General features: G+C 43.4%; 1 protein-coding gene across 2 annotated transcripts in view; it reads right to left on the bottom strand.

Annotated features, from left to right (window-relative positions):
* The window catches only part of Ca5b (carbonic anhydrase 5B), a 123,677-nt gene that overhangs the window by 53,462 nt on the left and 43,597 nt on the right, over positions 1 to 26,618 (bottom strand). The window contains exons 2-6 of one of the 2 annotated variants that reach the window (XM_052718177.1): positions 13,911 to 14,008; positions 7,949 to 8,042; positions 4,788 to 4,865; positions 4,092 to 4,248; positions 3,828 to 3,883 (exon numbers count right to left, since the gene is read on the bottom strand). The gene's annotated coding sequence lies outside the window, so the exon portion shown is untranslated. Of the gene's footprint in view, positions 1 to 2,926; positions 3,047 to 3,827; positions 3,884 to 4,091; positions 4,249 to 4,787; positions 4,866 to 7,948; positions 8,043 to 13,910; positions 14,009 to 26,618 lie in introns of those variants that run through there. The other variant, XM_052718250.1, reaches the window with a different exon arrangement.

Here is a 26,618-nt window from a genome sequence, read left to right as displayed (position 1 = left end):
CACCTACATAGGAGCTAGAAAAACAAAAAGGTCTCTATACAGTGCCAGATGTTGCCTGGTGGAAAGGTTGTCCCAGGTTGAGAACAGTGTTCTCAGTGAAATGTGGGCAAAAATAGGGATTTTTGACTAAAGGAGTAGCAATCTGATTTTTATTTATATAAAACCACTGGCTGGGCGGTGGTGGTGCACACCTTTAATCCCAGCACTGAGGAGGCAGAGTCAGGTGGATCTCTGTGAGTTCAAGGCCAGCCTGGTCTACAGAGTGAGTTCCAGGAAAGGCGCAAAGCTACACAGCGAAACCCTGTCTCGAAAAAAACAAACAGACAAAAAAAAAAAAAAAATCCCAGAGCCGGGCAGTGGTGGACATGCCTTTAATCCCAGCACTCGGGAGGCAAAGGTGGATCTCTATGAGTTCGAGGCCAGCCTGGTCTACAGAGCTAGTTTCAGAACAGCTAGGGCTGTTACACAGAGAAACTCTGCCTCGAAAAAAAAATTTCCTTGGAGCTGGGTGTGGTACACATCTATATTCCCAGAAATTGGGAAGTTGAGGCAGGAGGATGATAGCGAGTTTGTGGTCAGCCTGGGCTACATAGCAAATGCCAGGCCAGTCATAGCTAAAATAAACAAAACAGCAAACAAACAACAGCAACAAAACGGCCCTGAGAGGTCTGAGAATGGAGCTCAGCAGTAGAATGCCATTTTTGATATTAAAAGAAAGGCAGCAGGGTTTACACTGGATGAACAAACAGAAGAAGGCATTGTGATTGCAGAGCAGGTAGAATAAGAATGAATCTCTGAACGGAGAAACAGACCCTGGCATGAGAAACAAGGAAACATGGTGGTTTCGCCATCTACCGTACTCAATGGGGGACACCAATGGAAGAGCAAAGAAGGGAGGTCTGGGAAGTCAGCAATGCCGTGCTGGTGTGCAGGAGCGGTTACAAAGCTAGACAAAAAGGAAAATCAGCCCCCTCCAAGAGTTCCAGGTGTTCCGGGGGAGGATGGCAGAAGGGACAATTATGGGTGCAGCCAACCGCAAAGGAACAATGAGTCCAGAAAGAAACTGAACATGGATGGTCAGGGGTGAAGAGAGTTCCAACAAAATCTGAATAATTAGAAACCCACTTTAACTGATGCTAGGCTGCAGTATCTATAAGAGTACTTGAGTGTTTTTAATGTTCGGGTCTAGGGTCAATCCTTTCTGTTAAACTGGAAGTAAGAATTCCTTGAGAGTTGGTTATTTATAACTTACTTACAGAACTCAAATTGTCCAATCTTGTTAAACAAGAAATAGCGTTTAACTATCAAACATACCACATCTCAATGATCTACCACTACATATTACTGCATTTCATGAAGACTCTACCTGTGTTTACATTGCTCATAGAGATGCATCATGTGCCATACGGAAGCTACACTTTCTACACATCTACACACGTGCCCTTTGCTATCACTGATGACTTATGTAGCTCCTTGGATTTTTATTGACATGTCTGCTGTGGATTTAGAAATGTGTGAGAGAAGGAGAAAACGGAAAAAACGATTAAAGACTCATTCATAAATTGTGTAGTTACTGTGATAAGTAGTTTGAACTCTGCCTGATTAAACTTTCTCTGTGTAAAACAGACAGCAGAAAGAAAATGTACTCTGGATAAAGGTTACAATCACATTGAAAGAAATTGTTTCTCATCAGACTGACTCTTGATTTCAAAAGGAAGCCTTTTGCAACTCCTCAAATCTGAATTAGAGATTATCTTGCCAAATCTTGATGGAGAAAACTTAGCTTCCTCCTCTCACCCACTTCTTCCCTGGGAGCGTGACTCCCATCTGAGAATGGTACCCTCGCTGCTTTGGGCCTTCAAGGAATTCTAGCCTGATTTTAAAGGTTGTGAATTAAGGAAGAAACACCTAAGAAAGTGGAAAGCGTTTCCACTCCCAACATAGCTGTGACCATCAGCTACTCTGGGCAATGTGCAGGCACTGCTAAAGGATCCTCGGCACTTTCACTCACAAGAAAATGGGGTTACTTCTATTCATAATCCAGTCCAGCTTGTAAACAGCAGCACATAGAGAAGACAGCAGAGTATCAACAAAGGGAGACCAGGAAGCAGAAAGCAAAGAGGTTTTCCACGGCTCAGAAGGCACAAGTGCTCTCCGAACTAAGGTGTGCCCATTAGCTCCTAATGTTTCTCAAACCTTCCCAGGGAAAGTACACGGCGGGAGGGCACTGACATTAATATTAACAAGCTGCCACAAGCTTTCTCAGGACAGAAATACTTCACAAGGAATGTTCCAAAGAATGGTAGCCACCAACCATTCTGTATTTTTGGAGGTACCTCTCCTCTAGGTCTTGGGTGGGTCACAAAAAGTTAGGGCCAGAAGGAGTAATTTCAGAGTGAAAAAGTTTTTGATTTCTGGAAGCAGAGCTGTGACAGTACTCCACAGTCTAGGGATGGCTGTGAGCCTGTCGCTCCTGGCTTAGTGGGGGTGGGGATGAAGAAGAAACCACGCCAATCAGAGTCTTGACTTACTGCGCCTCAGTTTCTGAAGGAAGCCTCAGAATTGGTAGCCTTTACCCTCGTCTCCAGCTGTTTCTTAGCAGGCTAGACTTTCTTATTTAGATTCAACCAGCTCTGGCGACATGCCCTCACAAGGGACTGCTCCTCCCATGCCCCCACAATTCTTTCAAGTGCAAAAGAACTGTGAAAGAGTCTGGTGACTCCCAAGAGTGGAGAAAGGGGGACTGAAGCAGAGGAGACGACGCCTAGTCAGGCCCACGGACTTAGGCAAGACTCGCAGAATCAACAGCTGTCGCTGCTAGGAGCCCCGGATCGGTGGGAAAGAGGGTCGTGGGAAGGGTCATGGCCCTCTTTGGGTCTGCCCATCCTCCCTGAGGCTCCCATTCCATTCGGCTGCCCATCCTTACCTGAACGATTCTCGGACAGCACTTAACAAGTGCCACTCGCAAGTTAGCTTCCCAGGACCTGCGACTGGGGAGGGTCCATCAAAGCCTCGCCCTCTGGCGCCCTGCCACTCCCCCTATAAGCCACGCCCCCACCCCTTCGAGCACCGCTAAAGCCGCAGGGACCGCCCTAAACACGCCCCATTAGACCTGGCGTGCCTTTGCTCTCTGCCCTGACACACACCCCCTACGCAAGCCACGCCCCTAAGCCCGAGCCACGCCTCAGAGTTCTTCACTCTCCCCTGCCTCCCTTTCTCGCTTTGCCTGTGGCAGGCAATGTTTCTGGGACAAAAACATTATTTCTTGGATAAAATCAGACAGCTGGCCTAAAGCCTCTAAGTCTAAAAATTGGCTTTCCTCAAGTTTCGTCCATCTCTGAATACCATGATTTTGACATGCTAAAGTCGAAACGTTGGATGTGTTCTTTCCCACTACTTTTCAGCTCAATTTACCCAAGTTTCTAAACATCCTCTGAACTTGAACTGTGGGCTCATGTTCCTTTCAACCAGTTTTCATAGCCTTTAAACCGGGACTGTGAAATTGTGCTTCTAGCCCTTTGTCCTTATCTGACTTTAAATGCAAGGCAGAGGTACCAAATAAGCACTCTCCTCTATTTCCTGTAGTCTCTTACAGATGATTTTTTAAAGGCAACCAGTGCCCTCTTGATACGTAGGGACTGAGCATCTTGACATTAATCTAACTGAAATTGGTTGTGAGAGTACATACTCAGTTATCTTTCCTCCTTCCAGTCCAAGAAAAATGTGGAGAAGTTACAACCAGCTTTCTGCCCTTGTACTCACATCCCTGACTCATTCATTCAAATCACATTCATGGCGTAGATGCTCCTCTGGCAAATAAGACAAACCTCAGGGTTTTCTCTGGTTTGATGTTGCCCCAGCTCCAGCTGAGATGTGACTCCCCCTAAAAAAAATAAAATTCAAAAGGGATGATGTAGCAAGGAGTTAATAGGTGAAGAGGACTTAATAGTCACAGGTCCTCTCCTCCTCTTCTTTACCATGAATATGCATTTCTTCCCTTAAAATACTTTTTAAGATTAAAATTTTCTTTTCCATGTGGGTGAGTGTTTTGTCTGAATGTATATATTACCACCACATGCATATCTAGTTACCATGGAGGTCAGAAGAAAGCATTGGATCCTCTGGAACTGGAATTATGGATGGTTGTGAGATGCCATGTGGGTGCTGGGAACCAAATCCTGGTCTTCTGCAAGACCACAAAGTAATCTTAACCTTTGAGCCATCTCTTCAGCCCCTGAAAACACATTTCTTTAAAAAAAAAAAAAAACAGCTTTCAGGTATATTACACAAGAAGTAAACAAGTTTATCTTTAAAAAATACCAAGTATCACATCTATAGCCCACTCCTAATTATAATTACTTTTTATTTTGGTTTTTCAAGACAGGGTTTCTTTGTACAGCCCTGCCTGTCTTGGAACTAGCTCTGTAGACAAGGCTGGCCTTGAACTTATAGAGATCTGCCTACCTCTGCCTCAAGTGCTAGGATTAATGGCGTGTGCCACCACCACCTGGCTTATAATTACTTCTTAAAGCAACTGTCTTTGCTTACAAAGAGAGTAGCAGATGATAAAACCTAACATCTCCTATTGCTTATTGTTCATAATACAAGCATGTATGTATCTCAAATCACATTTTAGGTAGTTTAACAAAGTGAATAGACAGTAACATGCATTGAATTTCACAGGTCTTCTCAATCCCATTAGCAGGAATACACAGAAAGACATTTTATAGTACTTAGTACACTAGTTCATGCAACGAATTCCCCAAAAATCTTTAGTGAGTACCTACCTTTTCAAATGCACACAAAAACACAATTTCTGCCCTCATAGCTGTATGATTTGCTGGCTGGCTGTACTTCTTCATATCCTAATAATAAAGGCATTATGATTGCATATCAATTCTTTCTTGCCTCCTATTCCATTTCTGGCTTGAAGATGCTGAGAATAGTCAAAATGTTGTCCTTAAAAGAACACAGAGAAAAGAACACATCCCCACAGAGCATTTGATCAAACTCATCCTGGCCCTGAGAGCCCTGCCTCATTTGTAACATGTTCCAAGTGCAATTGTGTAAGCGAAAGAACTGAAGAACATAATGAGGGATTGTGTGGTAGAGTGGGAAATTGAGTAAGTGTGGATAATTAGAAAAGAGTGAGAACCAAAAAAATTTCTGAGTAAATGAGCACTTGTGGGAGAAAAATAAATGGGAAATAAAAAGAAAATGAAGCCTGGTGTGAAGGCATATACCTTCAATTCCAGCGGAAGCAGGTAGGTGTCTGCAAGTTCGAAGCCGGCCTGGTCTACACAGTGAGTTTCAGGCTAATTCAAGAATATACAGTGAGACTTGGTCTCCCAAAAGAGTTGGGGAGGCTGGCAGGTAATGGGAAACTGTGGGAGAAAGTGGACAGTTGTGAGAAAGACAGAGGCTGTGTTCTGGGGAGAAGAGAAGATCATGAAAAGAACAACGAACTGTAATAGAGGCAAATTTCTTCACATAATGGTTATAACTTCATTAATTTGGCTGGAACAAGGTATTCACATATTTGGTCAAAAACTATTCTGAGGACCGGAGAGATGGCTCATCAGTTAAGAGCACTTTCTACTCTTACGGAGAACCCAGGTTTGGTTATCAGCACCCACGTGGTGGTTCACAATCATATGTAATTCCAATTCCGGGAGAGCCAATGCTTTCTTCTGGCTTCCTCAGACACTAGGCACAAACATGGTACACAGACACACAGGCAAAACACCCATACACATATAATAAAATCAAATGATGTAAAAATAGAGAACAATGTAGTCAGTAACAAGATCAGAAAGTAAGAAAAATTCAGGCTTCGGAACACAAAGGGGAAACATTTTATTCAAAATGGGCTAATGGGTTGACTCTATGTTCCATGTGCCCCTATCAAGACAGTATGACAACAATTTGAAGATTCTTCCAGTGTTCACAAAATTAAAACCACAGCTTGGGTGCCGGGCGGTGGTGGCGCACGCCTTTAATCCCAGCACTCGGGAGGCAGAGCCAGGCGGATCTCTGTGAGTTCGAGGCCAGCCTGGGCTACCACGTGAGTCCCAGGAAAGGCGCAAAGCTACACAGAGAAACCCTGTCTCGAAAAACAAAAAAAACAAAAAAACAAAAAAAACACAGCTTGGTTTCTTTGTATGGCTCACTTTCATTGTCAACTTGACTGAATTTCAAATCACTTAGAAAATTGGTAGAGCACACATGTGGAGGTGTCCAAGGGTGTGTTTCCAGAGAAGATTGGGAAGAGACCCACCCTGCACATACAGCAGTGGACCATGAGCTGGTGATTCACACTGAATAAAAAAAGCGAAGGAGAAGGCAAGCCATACGCTGGTGGCCTTCTTAGTTTTAACTGTCAACTTGATGGAGCCTAGAGTCACCTAAGAAGGGAGTCTCGGTTAAGGGACTGCCCAGATCATATTGGCCTATGAATACATCCGAGAGGAATTGTCTTGATTGTTAGTTGATGTCGGGCCAAGCTTATGAGGGCTGCACCATTCCCTAGGCAGAAAGCCAGCTAAGCATGGGTCTGCAATTGAGCGAGCAAACAATGTTCCTCCATGGTTTCTGCTGTACTTCCTTGGCTGTCAATTTGTTCCTTGGTCGAAGGTATTGCTGTATGAAATAGCGAGGGGCCTGCCTGGCTTCAAGTTCCTGCTTGAATTCCTTCAATGATGGACTGTGACCTGCAAGTATAAACCAAATAGATCCTTTCCTCTTCTAAGTTGCTTTTGGTCAGTGTGTTTTAACTACAGCAGCAGAGAGAAAGTTGGAATAAGTGGAACTCCTCATCTGTCTGTTTCCTGGCTACCATATCATGAAGTGTCTCACTCTGCCACACCCTTCCTGCCATGATGGATTAAACCCTCTGAAACTGTGGGTGAAAATGAATCTTTCCTCTCTTAAGCTGTTTCTGTTAGATACTGTGGTAACAGAGACAGTAAAAGTACCCAATACACTTTGTTTAGTTGATTTTGGGAAGTATGTGCTTCTTAATCTTCAGTTCAAAGAAAAATCTCAAACTCTAATGAAAATGACATTGGGGGCTAAGCAGAAAACACGGATCCTAAAGGATCCCAAGACTGACATGGTGGCTGAGTGAGTAAACGTGCTTGCTGTGCAAGCCTGAAGACATAAGATTGATCCCTGGTACCCACACTGGAAGAACAGAGCTGACTCGCAAAAGAACTGCATACAGATTCCTTCAAAGTATACCGTTGTTACAATCACAAAGCACACTACATTAAGTCCATTCTACGTACTGTCCAAATGTTCCTGTCTAATTAAGTACAGTACACAGTTCTACGGTAGCATTTAGATTATTGTCCCTTAGGATGGCAAGCAGGTTTCAACGCACATTTCAACTTTGATCTGTTGACAGTAGCTGCCCATGTAAATTGTGCTGTGAAATTCTATGAGTCTAGTCTCAGAAGGAAAAAGTTCTGTGACTGACTAACAATGTCTGGATGGGTGGGTGGGTCTGGGAAACAACCCATGTAGCATCTCTAATTTGTAGCAACAGAAATTTTGTATAACATCTTTTACAGTCCTCAAAAATACTTATCAGGGGTTGGAGATTTAGCTCAGTGGTAGAGTGCTTGCCTAGCAAGCGCAAGGCCCTGGGTTCGGTCCTCAGCTCCAAAAAAAAAAAAAATACTTATCATTAGGCTGTTGACAGCTACACCATGGTAGAGAGCTCAAAATCAACATCACTGGCCAACATGTAAGGATAGAAATGTTGAGATACTAAATAATTTATATGCTTTATGTATCAAGAGGGAGTAATTTAAAATTCTGTTATGAAAACGACAGGATCTAAACAAAAAAGTATTTGGCCTGTCTTAATTACTTTTCTATTGCTGTGAAGAAACACCACAACCTAGGCAACTTAAAGAAGAAAGTGTTTAATTGGAGACTTGCTTACAGTTTCAGAGGTTTAGTCCATGGCCATCACGTTGGGGAGCATGGCAGCAGGCAGGAAGGCAAAGCAGGGGAGCAGTTACCAGAGAGCCTCCATCCTGAGACACAAGCAGAGGCAGAGAGAATGAAACCCCAAAGCCCAGGCCCACTGACACACCTCCTTCAACAAGGACACACCTCCTCCAACAAGGCCACCACCACCTAACGTTTTTCAGGTAAGTTTCACAAACTGGGCATTCAATGACCAAGCATTCAAACATATAAGTCTATGGAGGCCATTCTCATTCAAACCACCACATGGTCTAATGCATCCAACACTTCTTTATAAATACAAAGGAAGTTTGAATGGGCATGGCTAAACATTTTGGCGTAAACTCCAACAGTATGCCAAATTAGTACTTGTAGACACAAACCCCTGCCTCACACTTCCATGCATGGCTGTGAGAATTTAAAACAAGCATAATGTACCAACATCATGTAAAGATTTAAACATAATGTTCCAGAAGTAATGTAAATGACTGAACCTCTTAGGAAATAAAACGTTCAATATTGTTATTAACATACACAACTCTCTATGACTTAATGCTCATTCATAGACTGGGACCCACAAACAATTACTTGTAAATGCCTTAAATTCTCTCTTTAAGAATATAAAGTTACCCTGGGCATAGTGGTGCACGCCTTTAATCCCAGCACTAAGGAATTAGAGGCAGGTAGATCCCTGTGATTTCTATGATCCTTCCCCTTGTCATTTACACTAAAGCTATTTCCACATTCATATCTTCACTCATACCCCAACCGAGGGCCAGTGTCAGAGAATCCACTCTGTCCTCTAAGACCTGAGCCCAACTTGGCTTTGTTCACACACACACACACACACACACACACACACACACACACACACACACACACAGCAACCCTGCCCCTTCTCATGCTTCTCTGAGCCATCCTATCGGCAAGTCTTTTATTTTTATTTTATTTTTTTTGGTTTTTCAAGACAGGGTTTCTCTGTGTAGCTTTGCGCCTTTCCTGGAACTCGCTTGGTAGCCCGGGCTAGCCTCGAACTCACAGAGATCCACCTGCCTCTGCCTCCTGAGTGCTAGGATTAAAGGCGTGCGCCACCACCGCCTGGCTCGGCAAGTCTTTTTGAGTCAGCCTCAATGGGTGTTTATTTTCACTGTGAGCTGTCATTCCTTCTTCAGCATCTGAACCTTTACTCTGGGTTTCTTGTGACTAGCCTCTCCTGTAAGAAGTTCTTCTATTGCTTTTTTTTAGGAGTTTTTAAAGTGACAGTCCACCAGCTTTGGGTGCTCACCTTCATCTGTGTCCCTAGCATTTTTTCACATCCTTAGCATCCCTCTCTTGTCTGTGTGAACTGAAATTTCCTGGAAAGTGTGGCCTACAATTTGGTGCATTTTTTAAAGATTTATTTCTTTTATGTATATGAGTGCTCTATCTTCATATACATCTTTATGCCAGAAGAGGGCATCAGATCCCATTATAGATGGTTGTGAGCTACCATGAGGTTGCTGGGAATTGAACTCAGGACCTCTGGAAGAGCAGCCAGTGCTCTTAACCACTGAGCCATCTCTCCAGCCCCAATTTGGTGCATTTTTATATTTCTCAGATCCCATGATTATTTGATGGTTGAATATGAATGACTGATGCTAATCTAATACTGGAATTCTACAAGACCCAAAACTGTTGGGAATGATGCAAAGAAGAGAAAATTGTATGAAACTGGCATATTCAAAAGACTCATCAAAAAAGAAAGCCAGATGTCTTTTTGAGGGTTACTGCTGCTGTGATGAAACACCATGACCAAGATGGGAGAAAAGGTTTTGTTTGGCTTTTGATTCCACATCTTCTTTCATTATCGAAGTCAGGGCAGGAACTCAAACACGGCAGGAACCTAGAGGCAAGAGGTGATGCAGAGGCCATGGAGGGATGCTGTTTACTGGCTTGCTCAGCCTGCTTTCTTAAAGAACCCAGGACCACCAGCCCAGGGATGGTACAACCCACAATCAACTGCCTGCTCCCCCCACTTTCCCCACCATAGATAATAATTAAGAAAATGCCCTACAGGCTACAGTACAATCTCATGGAGGCATTTTCTCAATTGAGATTCCCTCCTCTCAGATGGCTATAGCTTGTGTCAAGTAGACATAAAAGTAGCCAGTACACTGGGTATGGTGTGCACATGCCTTTAAAACTGGGATTTAAGTTCCATACATGTAAGGTCAGTCACTTACATAGTGAGTTTCAATACAGCTCTGCAGAGAGACCTTGTCTCAAAAAACAAAAGAACCAACAAAAGAATGTAGTATTGGAGAATAAGAAATGGCTCAGAAGTTAAGAACACTGGCTGCTTTTCCAAAGGACTTGGGTTCAATTCCCAGCACCCATATGGTGGCTCACAATTGTCTGTAACTCCAGTTCCAGGAGTTCCCATGCCCTCTTCTGGTCTCCTAAGGCACTGCATGAAAGTGTTATACAGATACACATGTAGGCAAAACACTCATATGCATATGAAAAAATTTTTTAATTTAAACAATATAATGTTGGCAAAATTACACTCAGTTCATCTGAGTTAATTTTTATTTCGAAGGAGTGGTGATTAACTTTCCATGGAGTAAACAAAAAAGTCTGCGGGGGAGAAAAAGCAAAGTTCATATTGGTTACGCCTGCCTACCTGCCTGCTGACATGCTCCTCGCCATGATGATCATGGATTAACCCTCTGAAACTGTAAGCAAGCACTCAATTAGACGCTTTTCAGTGTTAAGTTGCCTTGGTCATGGTGTCTCTTCACATCAATAAAATAGTAACTAAGACAGTTACTGTGTGTAGTGTTGTAGTAAACATGGCAGGGTCAATGTCTCTTTCACATACCAATTTCATCTCCTTCACAGATATATCCAGGAGTGGTATGGTTGGATCACAAGGAAGTTCTGGTTTTAGTTTCCTGAGAACCCCACATTGTTTTCTAGGGTGTCTCTGTTAATCTGTAGCCTTTCAAACAATGACTGAAGCTAGGTTCTCTTTTCTCATCATCTCCATCAGTAAGTACTATCAGTATTTTCATAATGGCTGTTCTAACTGCAGTGACATGGAATCTGATTTTACTTTTGATTTGGAATGGATGAGTGGATGCCAGGGCCACAGGGCCATGGGAAGCGCTGAACCTTTCTGCAGCCTCCTCCAGCCCTGCTGCCCTGCCCTGTCTTGTAATTGAGCCATGCCCTTAGCTGGCCTGGCTGTACTACTTCACGTGCATTCCATGAAGGTAGCAGGGTTATTCCTATCCTCTAGATTTCCACTAGCCAAAGCCTTAATGGTCCTTATCTGCTTTCTCTCCTCCACTGCACTGGTTTAGAAGGCCTGCAGCTTCACCTTGTAAAGGTTTCTTGGTCTGTGCACACTGCTGTGTATGCACGTTCCACCGTTACCAATGACTGATTTTGGCTTCAGTGTAGAGACACACTTACCCACAGCCATGCAGCATACTGGTCCGACAAGCAGTTCTGAGTATGCTTCCCTTCCTGTAACCATCATAGGCCTTTCACTGGTTTCTTGTGAAGTCTGAACTCCTTGGCAGAGCCTGTAAGAACTCATTTTCCACCCTGCTTCCCTGGCTTCTCCCAATGCCTCCACACCAATTCCCTGCCACAGTCATCCCAGAGAAGACACAGATGTTCTGCCCGGTTCTCAGCATTGGTTCTTCTTCAGGTTGCTTTCTCCTCCTCTCCTCCGTTGGTCTGGCTTGCAAGACCTGGCATGAGGATCACCTCTAGAACTTCTCACAGAGTCTCCAAACTCCAGTGGTTGAATTTTCTGTGTTTCTTTGACACTTCGTGGTGATTCTTCTTTTGTGGTGCTAGGGATTAAACTTAAGGCCTCAAGCAACCTAGGTAAGTGCTCTTTCACTGAGCTACATCCAAAGCCCCACATTTTTAGATCCTTGGTCTGCTGCTCTTTCAACTGAGCTATCTCTGCCACATTTTTAAAAATAAAAGTTGTCCTTGCCCCTACTAATTTGTAAATTGTCCCTATTATGCTTCCCAGGGACACTTACCTCAGCTGACTGAGACAGGGCTGACCACGTACAGATGCTCAAAGAATATTTAAGATCAAATTTAGTTAGCTTGTGTAATGGACTGGGAATATAGCTTGGCTGGTAGAATACTTGCCTAGAGTCCTGGAGCCCTGTGTTCCAACCCCAGCATTGTGTAAATACGACTACAATCCCAGAGCTGGAGAAGTGGAGGCAGGAGGATACTCTGCTCTACTATGGAACAAAGAATCGCAATCCAGTGAAGGATTCATACATTAATTACTTTACCATTGTGTTGCCAAAATGTAGGTTCTGAGGACTAGTAACATCTGGTGAAGGATATTGGAAAACAGATACTCATATACTGCAAACAATGTGTATGTTGACATATTCCTTTTGAAAAAGTGAACACAGATTAAAATCTTACTTTTTGTATATCCAGATTCTTTAGTTTAAACATATACCAAAAACATTCATCAAAATGTGTGAAAATTTATCTGAATCTAGAATATTTATAACAGTGAAAAAAGAAATGTGATTCCCTCCCTCCAGTTTTTTAAAACAGGGTCTCATTATAGCTCATGCTTGCCTTGACCTCACCATATAGCCTACCTTAGCTGTGAATTCTTGATCCTCCTGCCTCCTGAGTGCTGAGATTGTAGAAATGTGATTGAAGAGCAGGAAGAAAATGTTTGTGTGTCTAACATGCCTTTGTGCCCTGATTGAAGTCTTTGTTAAATCTCTATCTCTGTGTATATTGACTTTTCCTTCTCAAGATAATTTCATCTATTTTTTTCAGGGTGGGAGTAGTTAGGTCAGCTCTTTCCTTAGGGACATTTCCATTGCATGCAACGTGACATTGCTAGAATGGCTGGGCTGGCCGCCTCTTCCTCTGGGACAGCTTTTCCTCTCTCATGTCCTTGGTGCCAAGGTAGAGCAGATAATAAAAGCCTTCCTCGGTGGGTTGAGCTAACAGAGGGGCCATCTCCAACAAAATCCCACCCTTGCTATGTCTCTCAAAGTGCTACATCACAGTTTGCACTTTGATGCTTTCAAACCAAATGTGCTAGTTGACATCAGAGCCATGAAATCTCATCTCCCATTCATGACTTTCCAGGAAGGAAGTGCCATAAGGGAAGAGAGGAAAGCCCAGCATAGACCCCAGGGGACTTCTACTGGCCTTGTTGGTGGGGTGCCACCCGGGGAGAGCTTCTCATCCCTGTAACTCAATCCTCAGAGTATCTCAGGGCTTGCTTGTAATTTCAGTTTGGACCTATTGGGATAGAGACACTGACTTAGTATGATGGTGAGACGTTTCAAGGTAAGTTAATGTAGCTGAGAAAGGGACAATCTTTCCACTCATGTCATTGCTAACTGCAACCTTCACACCAGATCAATAGTCCCCTGTGACTATTGGCCACCATACTGGGATAGCAGAGACAGCGCTGCCATTATACAGCATGGCTCCATTCCATTAATGTTGACTTTAGCCAACCACCAGACCTTGGAGTTAAACAAAACCATCTCCTTCAGCTGGGCATGGTGGTTAACACCTGTAACCCCAATACTCAGGGAGCTGAGGTAGAAGAATCACCAAGAGTTTAAGGCCAGCTTAGGCTACTTAGTGAGTTCCAGGCCAGCGTGGCACTACATAGGAAGCCTGCTTCAGTAACAACAATTACAAAAACCAAAACCACTTGCCCCAAGCCTGTGTTCAATCTCAGTGACCCGCATGGTATAAGGAGAGAACAGACTCACTTAAGTTGTCCTTTGACCTCCACACCTGTAGCAGGACATGTGTGTGCCATGCACACGCACACACAAACACACACACACTAAATAAATAAACATATAAAGCAAGCAAAAATGAACAATCCCCTTTGTTTGAAGAGGTCGCTGTCTTAGGATGCTTACCTTCTCAATGAAACACAGATGAGGACATCCTGGAACATTTGTACTTTCCTCATCAGATGAAAACCAGTGACATACGCCTCCCAACGTTGACAGCCCTTCTATGGAACAGACAGTTTGGTAGAAAAAGACAGGAAGTTTATGCCAAGAACCACCCCCCTCTTCCACACCAAGAGAAGACTCAGTTCTTGACAGCATCTGCTGAATCAGACAGCTATGGGGTGGGGGTGGGGGTGTCCCACTTTGAGTCAACTGAGAGAATACTGTTTTGACCTAGGGTCTGGAGAAAAATCAATGAGCCCGAACCCTTCCACAAATAATCAGTAGGAGATGAGCTGCTCTAATGAAAATATTAGCCCAAGTCATGGAGGTTAATTATTAAGCCTTTCAGATGCTGCTTTGCTTGTTTTCCTGATACCCTAATCCTGGCCACAGAACAACTAAACCCGCTTTGAGTGGAGGTTAGAGATTGTTTTTCCTGTTTGTCTCGTGTTTCAACTGACACAATGCTGTGGGTTGCCCACCCCACCTCCCCACCCCCACCTCTTTTCTTTTCCTTTCTTTTCTTTTCTTTTCTTTTCTTTTCTTTTCTTTTCTTTTGACTGTTGAGCTCTGTCAACAAGAAATTGCCTTGAAATTGAAAAGCAGATGAACAGTTTTGTGTGCAAGCCTTTGTCTTGAAGGATTTGTTCTCTCTCTCTCTCTCTCTCTCTCTCTCTCTCTCTCTCTCTCTCTCCCTCTCTCTGTCTCTGTCTCTCTCTCTCACACACACACACAAATGTATAAAAGACCTCCATCTCAAGTATTTATTTTTTCATTTTGTAAAATGTGTATGGCTGTTTTGCCTGCATGTATGTTTATGCAGCACATGGATACCTGGTGCTGAAGGAGGCCAGAAGAGGCATCAGATACCCCGGGAGGAGAGTTACAGACAGTTGTGAGCCATCAGGTGGATGCTGGGAATCAAACCCCCAAGTCTTCTGGAAGATTAGCCAGTGCTCTTAATGGCTGAACCCTCTCTCACACTCCTGCTTCAAGCATTTAATCTATATTACAAAATGGGCATCTGAACTAATGACAAAAGTAAGGTGTCACTTGGCTAGTGAAGTCACACGTGGGATGTAAAGATGTATTCAATTCAATTTTATGCATTTACTGAGTAGCTACTATGTGGAAAACATGGCAGGCACCTGGGCTGTTATGAGCATTTTTTTTTTTTGGTTTTTCAAGACAAGGTTAGTTTTGGTGCCTGTTCTGCATCTCGCTCTGTAGCCCAGGCTGGCCTCGAACTCACACAGAACCACCTGGCTCTGCCTCCCAAATGCTGGGATTAAAGGCGCACACCACCACTGCCTGGCGAGCATTCTTATGTATGTATTTCCCACATCTTTCTTTCTTGAGCATTTTTGGGGGAGTAGAATTGCAAGTCATCTCCTAAGCTCTATGTTTTCTCCTTAGTGCATGTGCTCCGTGCTCCATTTTGGATCCCTAGTCGAAACCCTACCTCCAGCACAGAAGCTTCCAAGCTTTTCCATTTATTCAAGATAAGTTGGTTCCACTGGCAGGTCTCCAAGCTGTGTCAACTGTGCTTTGATCTTAGTAGCTTGGGCTGTGTTTGGTGAAACTAAATAGGACTCCTACCCATCACCAGGCCTGAACAACCCATGGCAAGACAGAGGACAAGGTCAAGTAAGTTCTACTATCCAAGGGTCAATTGAAATCTATGTTCTGACAAGAGCTGGCTGACATCTTCATCTTTACCTCCTTCCTTCTTTCTCAACCACACACATCCTTCACCTCTGCATTCTGTCAAGGAGCTGTCCCTATCTGAACAGCTTATATCCACTACTGGTCAACAATGGTCTTTCTGATTTCCAAGTGTTCTAGTTTCATCTGTTGCTGTGACAAACACCACAACCAAAAGCAAGGATGTCTTAGGGTTTATATTGCTATGAAGAGACACCATGACTACAGCAACTCTTACAAAGGAAAACATTTAATTTGGGTAGGCTTATAGTTCAGAGGTTTAGTCTATTATCATCATGGTGGGACATGGCGGCATGCAGGCAGACACAGTGCTGGAGAAAGAACTGAGAGTCTTACATCTTGATCCACAGGCAACAGAAAGTGAACTGATACACTGGGTGTGGCTTGAGCATATTTGAGACCTCAAAGCCCACCTCCACAGTGACACAGTTTCTCCAACAAGGTCATACCTACTTCAACAAAGCCACACCTCCTAAAAGTGCCACTCCCTATGAGTTTATGGAGGCCAATTACATTCAAACTACTACAGAGGAGAAAGAGTTTATCCAGCTTACATTTCCAAAATACAGTATACCATTGAAGGAGGTCAGCCAAGGAGCTCAAAGCAGGAATTTGAAGCAGAAATCATGGAGGAATGCTCCTTGCTGATTCGCTTCCAGGCTCATGCTATATAGCTACACAGCTCAGGACCACCTGCCTGGGAAATGGTGCTGCCCACAGTGAGGTGGACCCTCCTACATTAATTAACAATCAAGACAATATTCCACAGACAAGCTTATAGACTGATTTGATCTGGGCAATCCCTCAACTTGGATTTATCCTCAGGTGACTCTAGGCTGTGTAAAGCTGACAGTTAAGGCTAACTAGGGCACCTAGGTTGTAGATTTGAGGTCTTGCTATATTTCTGTCCCTTTAACAGGGAAAGGAGGAACAAAGTGGAGAATGAAAATCTAATAAATTTGTCCTTATATTTGCCAAAGTAGTTTTGAGTAAAGGGAATCTTAAAGTTATTCACTAAAATGAGGATTAATGGTCTGGAGATATAGCTTGGCTGTTAAGAGTGCTTGTCTAACACGAATGAAACAGACTTTAGTCTCTAACACTACATATACCAGGTGTGGTGGTACATGCGTGTAATTCCAGCACTTAAGAAGCTGAGGCAGGAGGATCAGAAGTTCAATGCCATCCATGGTAATATAACATAACAGGTTTAAAGTTCAGCCTGGGTCACATCAGATCCTGTTTCAAAAAAAGCACTTAAATTTTATTTCTATTTCTATTTCAGAAAGTTATACTTTCCCTGCCCAAAGTTAAGACTCAAGGGAGTTATTTCACTGCATCAATGCAATGTAAATTACTTTTTAAAAATGCATCTCTCTATCTTTGTTAGTCAAAAGGTGCATGACTTTAATCCTAGCACTTGGGAGGCAGAGGCAGGTAGATCTCTGTGAGTTCGAGGACAGCCTGGTCTACAGAGAGAGTTCCGGGACAGCCAGGAGTATTACTGATGACTGTAAGCGTCCTTAGCGTATGCTCTTCAAGGTATCTGTAGCCTAGTGGTGACATTGGAAATACATGTACAGAGGAAAATACTATTGACTACCTTGATAATAATATGCAATGATGGGGCTTCTTTGTTAGTCAAAAGGTGACTTCTCTGTGGAAGATCTATTTAAACTGAGACAGGACCCTCCCTGCAAGGGGTAAAGGCTTAAGGCAGAGGAGTTGGCTCTTAGCAGGATGCCCTGGATGGAGGGACATGCTGATCATGCTGCCAGGTCATGCGAGATCAAGAACACTGCTGTCAAGGGGGATGAGGAATGAGGACTGCTTAATGAAGGAGGATGTTGGGGATGCAATTCAGGTGCTGGGCTGGATTCCACATGCACTGCCATAAAGGAGGCTATAGCCCTCCATGATCACCCTTCTCCTGTGGGAAAGGAAACCATATAAAGCAATGTAAGATTGAAAGTCTCTTCTAAGAACAGGTGTCTCTCGTGAGCATGGTGGACAGATGGAAAACATCAGTAGCTTGGCCACTGAATCAATTGGTTAATCTGCTTTTCAGAGGTGCCAACATGGTGCCAACATGGGCAGAGTGCATCCTGGATGGTATGTGTAAGGGGCTCAGCTGTTTCCCTTCCAAGTTCCTATGCTGAAATCCTAATTCTCTGTATCTAAGAATGTGACTGTATTTGAAGGTGGGGTCTTCAAAGAGGTCATTAATGTAAAACTGTGGTCAGTGGGCTGGACTCTAGTCCCATATAACTGCCATTCTTCTATGAAGAGAAAGCTGATGCAGATGTGAACACAGGGAGAAGACACTTGTACCTGGGGGTTAGCCTGGGGAGCATCCTTACTGCTGCTGTAACCACAGTTGAAAGCCTGCTTGCTATCCATTGAGCACAGATTAAAATGATGGGTACCACGAGGTGTCAGCAAACCATAGCCTGAGGGACAAGAGCTCACAGAGTAATGACAGCTTAATATTTTAAATGGCTCAAAATTAAAAAGATACGTAACACCTGAAAACTATCTGAATTTCTAGTTTCAGTTTCCACACTCAGTGTTTTACTGGACTACCACTTCAGGCAGTTGTGTTATCTGTTGTCTAGAGCCACTTTCCTACTATAAATGCAGAGTCTGATTGTCCCCAGAGGCCATACCCGCACTCTGAAATCTTTAGCTTCTGGTCCTTTCAGAGCAGCTGTTGGTCTCTACAGAAGACCATAGTCTGATCCCAAAGGAAACAAGTCTAACTAGGAAGGGGATATGTTGAAGCGATCATTTCGACAATACATTGTAATATGTTTTTGATTTTTTTTTTGAGCTAGTATCTCATGTAGGCCAGTTTGGCCTTGAGCTCACTATGTAGCCAAATGAGGGGAGTATAGTTGTGGACCACCATGCCTTATTTATGCAGTGCTACAGATCAAACTCAGGGTAAACAATATGACTTTCAGAGCCAATTGCAGAATGAAAAGTGAAAGCTTCTTGTTAAAAAATAATAACGAATTCAGAAACTGTGACAGCAGAGCCTTAAACCAAAGGTGGAGCCCTTGTGACTGCACAGGTCTCATGCCAAGAAACCAACCTAGCTTGCAATGATAGGCAGATGAACTAAATAAGTATGGAAATAATGCAATCTCCTGGAAATTATGCCCACTTGAGTGCACATACGTGTGTGTGTATGTGTGTGTGTGTGTGTGTGTGTGTGTGTGTGTGTGTGTGTGTGTGTGTGTTTCTCCCCAGCCCCCTTTGGAGACACAGGCTACAGTAATCTTACCACTTCAGCATCCCAAGGACTACTGGCATTCCACTCATTGTATCTGGCTACAAATGTTCACATCAAATTGTCTTCTTGTTGTTTGCTCAATTCTTCCTTAAAAACAGTATTACTGTGTATCTCTTGAGTGTGCGTGGATGTGCACACCTGTGCCTTGGTGCACACATGGAGGTTAGAAGACAGCCTGTGGGAGTTGGTTCTCTCCTTCCACCATGTAGACCCCGGGTATTGAACTCCGGCTATCTATCAGGCTTGGTGGCAAATGCCCTTACTGGCTCCAGAGCCATCTTTCTGGTCCTTTTCAATTTTCTTAAAAGCAGGAGGCAAGCTGGATGAAAACTTAGTAGGTAGAAGTCTCTGATTTTCATGGGGCACAGTACTCTACATTTGCTTAGGTCTTAGATTATAAGACAGCAACTTGGGAGGGAGGCTGGAGAGGTAGTTCAGTTGCTTAAGTGCTTACCTTGAGTTTGACTCCTAGAACCCATGTAAAAATAAGCCTGGTACAGTGCAGCACTTACAATCCCAAGACTGACGAAGCAATTGATCCCTGATCAGTTGATCAGAGGTTGATCCCTGGCATTCACTGGCCAGCCTAGCTTACTTGACAAGTATCAGGCAAGTGAGGGACCCTCTCTCAAAACATGGTAGATGCCTCCTGAGGTTGCCTTCTGTCCTCTACATGTGTTTGTGTACACACCTATGTGTTTTCACCTATTTACAATAAGATTTAAACCAGATCTACTGTGATGCAAATTCTAATTGGCCCTAATAATAAAAACCTGGAGTCAGATATTGGGCTAAATGCTGAAAGATCAGAGAAGTAAAGGAGCAGCCACTAGAGAGACTTCTTACCTCTACCGAATCCTCAGACCCAAAAGGGGTGCACTCCTGTCTCCTCCCGCCTTGTATTACTGTCTCCACCTCCCTAGTGCTGGGATTAAAGGTGTGAGCTCCCACCACCTGGCTATTTCTCTTTTAGATTGGGTAAATCTCGTGTAGCCCAGGGTGGCCTTGAACTCCTGATCTTCCTGCTTCCTCCTCACCAGTTCTAAGATTAAAGGTGTGTGCCACCACTGCCTGGCCTCTATGGTTAACTAATGGCTAGCTCCACACTCTGATCTCCAGGAAAGCTTTATTTGTCAGAAGACAAACAAAATATCGCCACAATCTACTACAATTATTTCATTATAACAGAAATTTCAAGTTTCATCTATTTAACTATTTCATACACTCAGTAAGAGAGGAAGAGTATAAGGCAGTCAAGCCGCTTTCTGAGTTAAATGGTGTGGGCCATATAAGGGACTTCCCCTCTATTTAGGGATGACTCTTGTGGTCTACAAAGGAACAACATGCCCTTGTACCCACAGCAAGCTAAAGAGATTAACATTCTTGTACTTGTAAAATAACAACCAAGCTCCTCTTCAGTTCTTTTGATTTTCAGAAACAAGAACCTGATGCTTAGCACCCCTTGGATACTGTTTGTTAGGATTCTGACATTCCTCCAGCTGCATGACCACACATGTGCAGTTCAGCAGCTAAGCAAGGGGTCTTACGTCATCAGGGTGCTGTGTGATCATGCAAACGCATGCAGCACGGTCATGCAATCAGCACATGCGTGGCGTAGCTCCGTAAGCCCACCTGCCCACGTGCACGGGAATCCTTAAAAAGCCAGACACAGACTCCTCCCCTCTCTTCTCCCCGCCCCCCCCTCTCTGCTCTCTGCACATGCTTCTCCCCCAGGCACATGTTTCTTTTGTCCGTGTCGTGCCCCCCCCCCCGCCCCCGCCAATAAAGCTCTGATACTGGGTTTTGTCGTGTCTCATGACTTTTTCACCTGGTAACAGCACCACTTATATTTTTAAAACAACCTTGGTACTGTGACGAGACAGGCTCTCCTGGCACTCTGCATCTGGGGCTGTGTCCAGGACCCTGTACCGAGGTTTATTGGACCTGCAACTGCCCGCTCTGCTTTTTTCATTTGCCCAGCCACCAGGACCACTCCACACAACACATCCCCTAACCAGATTGGTGAGTTTCCCTTTTCCGATCCCTCGCCATTTCCCCCAACTGTAGCCTGAGATTTATTCCTCGCACCAGACCCCTGGGGGGTCCTTGGCTGCGGATCATGACACATTCTCTCTTGACAAAGTATTGAATGCTGTCTGGACTCACGGGCAGTCCTCCAGTAATGTATGCCTCCCAGCCCTTGCCCCTCTTGTGACGATGGTTAGGGTAACTTGTGTTGATAATTTGTGCTAGTCCAGATTACCTATCCCCAGGACGACTGAAATGGGAACCTGGGATCCTGTTTGTTATTTTACTTTTCTCTCAGCTGCAGTCACGGGACATGGAGGCTTCCTCCCTGCGGTTCCACTCCTTCTCTAACAAATGCCTTCAATATCCCCAGATATCAGTAAATTTGGACACATGACAGCTGCTTGAACCCTGATATTTCACAGGAATTATCTAACTTCTGCCAGGGAACGGGTAAATGAAAAGAGATACCTTATCTCCATGCTTTTACCTAAGCTCTGAACCCTCCCTTTATGAGTCTTTCTTTCCTGCCCACTTGCATTCCTGAACCTAAGGAATCTCTGACTCCAAAGGTCTGGAAGCAGGCTAGGATGCATGCAAATAAGTTTATGATCAGGACCCACATTGGGATCATAATAATCCGGATAGCTCTCTAGCCAGAGATCAGTTTACAGCCTGCCTCCTGGCGGGTCTTCCTAAAGCTGTCCTCAAGCCAGCAAACTATCAAAAATAAATTCAAGACACAGAATAAAATCTGTCTCTTATCTCCCAGAGTTTCCTGACATTAGGGATACTCTTAAGCATCTGGAGAGCAAGGCTCCTGACCGCACTGGTGAATGTTTCAGCTGTGGCATTTAAGGTGTACCATGGGAGAGATAAGAAAGCCCATGAACAGAATTGCCAAATGCTAGCACACGTTACCCGAGCAGCTGCATAAGGGCTTCCAGGTCCCTGTTTTAGAAGGCCACATGGGCTAGTGCATGCCCTGCTGGGCCAACAATTGAGCCTTGTTCAAAGTGCTGCCTAGAGAGATAACTGGTCAGCTGACTGCCTTTGGGGCATGGGGACAAACAAAGACCTCCAGTAGACCTCCTAGGCTTGGCCACAGGCTCACAGGGAACTCAGGATGCAGCATGGGGTGATCTGTTTCCTTCCTGTTGGACACCAAGCCTCTTAATCAGTCCAGAGGGAGTTTTGGGGTCCCACCTCTCCTTCTCATTTCCCTATTGTCAGGGTAGGGGGACAGTCTTACCCACCTCATCAGACCCTACCACTTATTCAGGGGTACCTAATGGGAAGAGATTTCCAGCTAAGGTAGGAGCTTTCATTTCGTTTGCTCCCTCCATGTGCCTCACTCCAGACCGGTCAGCAGTGCTTCTCATGCTCAGTGACAGAGACAGAGCCCTGATCTCTCTCAAGTTCCAGAGGACATCAGGATCTACTGCCTTGTTGCCAATTCCAGAAAGAACGAGGTCTCACCCCACAAGCTTTTCTCTTCCTGGTTTCCTCTTCTAATTAACTCAGCTAATTGTTGCAGGATCACCATACAGCTGGAGTCCAAGGATCATCAGAAATACCCAGGTGGTAAGGAACAGTCAAAAGGTATTTATACCCCCAGACCCAAAAGTGTCTGGGCTCTACAAAAACAGACTTTAATATAACAATCTATTGCTGTTAAATGCTCTCAGCAATTGATCACTTGTGTCTCCTGGATGCTAAACTAATAAAGTCACTAGCCCAAGACTTTAATACTCTTATGGCTGCTTCTTAATATGTTCAAAATTTTTCCGAGCTCCAGAAAATCTACGTGGACAGGTCAGTGAGCTCCGGAACCAGCTTGAATCCACCTGGACAGCACCTTGTCAAACGATTCCCAAAGCAGCAGACAACCCCATGACGCCAGTCTACCTCAGAAGCCCCCTTCCCAAACCCCACCAAGAGTCAACTGATGCCCACCAAGTCAGCTGGAAGCAGTTTTTCCGGGAGAAAGGATGCCCCTATTCCTGTTAACCAACTTTTTTATAATAAGCAAAAAGTCTGGAATGTTAGGATTCTGCTGTTCCTCCAGCTGCATGACTGTACATGCACATTTCAGTAGCTAAGTAAGGGGTCTTATGTCATCAGTGTGCTACGTGATCACACAAATGCGCACAATGCAGTCACGCAATCAGTGCATGCATGGCATAGCTCTGTAAGCCCACCTGCCCGTGTGCACAGGAATCCTTAAAAAGCCAGACACAGACTCCTCTCCGCTTCTCTGTTCTCTTCCCCCTCATCTCTTCTCTACTCTCTCCTCCCCCCACTCTCTCTCTTTCTCTCTGCTCTCTGCAAGTGCTTCTCCCCCAGGCCTGGTTCTTTTGCCCCCTCCCACTTCCTCTTAATAAGGCTCTGATACGGGGTTTTGTGTCTCACAAACCCTCTTCGCCTGGTAACCAGTGCCACTTAACATTTTTTAAAACAACACTATTGGCTTTGACTGACCCCACTGATGAGAAATAGCGGTGGAGTCAATTTGTCAAGAATTGCCATCAGGTCAAGGCTTCTCACACGTAAGGGAAGTTAGTAAGCATTTTTACTTCTTTTTAGTTATTTCCTTAAAGAAGTCATTTCTATGTGTTTGTAAGATTTATTGATTAAAAAACAGTTGACCTAAACAATTACTGGATTCATCAGAGCCATCCATATTTAACATCTTGAAAATGCAAATTTTGTAATTAGTTGTGTTAATGGCACTGCATTTTATTACACTAAAACAAACAAATAAAAACAATGACAAAAATCAGGAGCTGGGAATATGGCTTAGTTGATAAGAATGCTTGACTAGTATGGGTGAAATTTTGGGTTTAATCCTCAGAACCAGTATAAACTAAGTGTAGAAATGTACTCCTAGATGAAAGAGAATCAGAAGATGGAGGTTATTCTCCTTACATAGTGACTTCAAGGCCAGCCTGAATTACATGAGACCACATGACTTAGTGTTCTATTGCTGTGAAGAGACACCATGACCACACAACTCTTTCATTATTTATTTATTTGTTTATTTATTTATTTATTTATTCATTCATTCATTCATTTATTTATTTATTTATTTATTTATTTATTCATTTATTCATTTATTTATTTGTTATTTCAAGACAGGGTTTCTCTGTGAAACAGTCCTGACTGTCCTGGAACTCATTCTGTAGACCAGGCTGACCTGGAACTCACAGAGATCAATCTGCCTCTGCCTCCTGAGTAATGGGATTAAAGGTGTGCACCACCATCACCCAGATGACCATGGCAACTTTTATAAAGGAAAGCACTTAATTGGGGCTTGCTTACAGTTCAGAAGTTCAGTCCATTATCATCATGGCAGGAAGTATGGCAGCATGCAGGCAGACATGGTAGCTGGAAAAGGAGCTCAGAGTTCTACATCCAGATCTGCACATAGCAGGAAGAGAATACCACTGGGCCTGGCTTGAGCTTCTGAAACCTCAAAGCCTACCCCTAGTGACACCCTTCCTTCAACAAGGCCACACCAACTAACCCTTGTCAAGTAGCACCACTCCCTACTGATGAAGCATTCAAATATTTGAGCCTATAGGGGTCGTTCCTATTCAAACCACCACACCATATCTGAAAAATAAAAACAACAAACCACTTTTTATGCAAATTTTGGAGATAGTCAAGGTACTCACATTAGAGGAAACAACATGGAAAAGTCATAGTTGTACACTGCATTAATTACTTTTCTGTTGCTGTGATAAAATATCATGACCAAAAGCAGCTTATAGAAGGACGAGTTTATTTTGGCTTCTGTTTGCTGTGGGAGAGTTCATAATGGCAGCAGGTAGTGGGAGCAAGAGGCTAGCTGGTCACATCTGGTCACATAGGAAGCTGAAAGAGAACTACAAGTGGGTCAGGGTTATAAAAGCTCAAAGCCCACCCTCAGTGACTACTGCCTCCAGAAAGGCTGCCCCTCCTAAAGGTTCCATAAACCTCCCAAACAGCCCCACCAAATGGGGCCAAGTGATCAAGTATCTAAGCCTATTCGGGGCATTTCTCATTCAATGCACCACACACATAATATATGATTGGAAGAAAGTGGTGTTCACCGATTGCAGGGGTCTCTGCCACCACCACAGTCAGCAGAGTAACAACCTGTAGGAGGCAAAAAGATAGTTTGGTTCAACACAACTCAGTAGCCAGTGTTGGTTCAAACTTCAAGAGTCTGACCCCAGTAGTTTATTTTAGGCATACTTAAGCACAGCACAATTTTGTGAAAATTTTTCCTGGTGATAATTAACTCAATCCCATATGCACAATAAATCTTAAGATGTGACTACATTGAGACTCTTGGTAAGTACATGTGACATCTTCCATAAAGATGGGTTCTACCTGGAAAAAACCTAGATGACCCTCAACTGAAGAATGGATAAAGAAAATGTGGTACATATACACAATGGAATACTACTCAGCAGAGAAAAACAATGACATGAAATTTGCAGGCAAATGGATGGAACTAGAAAAAATCATCCTGAGTGAGGTAACCCAGACTCAGAAGGACAAACATGATATATACTCACTCATAAGTGGATACTAGATATAAAGCAAAGGACAATCAGACTGCAACCCACAGATCCAGGGAGGCTACCTAGCAGGGAGGCCCTAGGATGACTGTGGCTTATAAGTTTTTCCCCCACTGGGCATGCTTTAGTGAAACATTCCAATATTAAGATAAGAATTTGTACCCTATCAAGCTGATGAAAGGATATGCTGGCTGTACTTTCAGGAGGGGAGGCTAAAAACTTTTTAGATTATGGATTAGTCTATAGAAAAATGTTTGCCGTAAATCAAACAGTGAAGGGGAAAATGAATAGGAATCTCACTTACACAACTTAAGTAAAACATAGCTCTCTGAACAGATGAAGATAGGTTTCTTCTGTATCCCAGAATCTAACCAATAATTATATACATATATATGTATATATATATATATACATATATATATATATAATTCAGCTATTATTTGGCTTTAAAGGGCTTATTGGGAAGTGTTATCATTTTTACTATTTTCTACAGAGAAAGTATTTTCCAGTTTCAAATAACTCTGGACTTTGGAATTATAACCTGTTTTTCTATTCATAAAAAAAACCATTTAAGTGGAAAATGCTGAAGGACCACTGAACTCGATGTTGTATTTACATATCTATATCTGTATAAAATAATGATTATAAATGTTTGTTTAAAAAGGTGAAGTGCAAATGTGAATTTAACAAGAAGTTGTAGATTTTCAACACTGTACACAAACTCCTTTGTTACAAATAAATATTTATGCTCCAAAAAAAGAGAGCTAAACAAAAAGAAATAAATAAAATAAAAATAAAAATAAATTAAAAAAAAAAGATGGGTTCTATATGTCTTTAATCCCAGCACTCAGGAGGTAGGAGCAGGCAGATCTCTGTGAGTTCGAGGCCAGCCTGGTCTACAGAGTTCCAGAACAGCCAGGGCTATACATAGAAACCCTGTCTCAAAAAACTAAACAAAAAGGATGGGTTATATAGATTGACTTCATGTGACACCTTCCATAAAGATAAGTTCTATAGATTGACAAGCTCATGATAGGGTCTGGGAAAAGATCT

Source organism: Peromyscus californicus, unplaced genomic scaffold (assembly GCF_007827085.1).
Source record: "Peromyscus californicus insignis strain IS unplaced genomic scaffold, ASM782708v3 Scaffold_10__1_contigs__length_136768540, whole genome shotgun sequence".
Lineage (NCBI taxonomy): Eukaryota > Metazoa > Chordata > Mammalia > Rodentia > Cricetidae > Peromyscus > Peromyscus californicus.
Note: the sequence above shows the minus strand (reverse complement) of the source record. Positions and strands in the feature narration are given on the sequence as shown.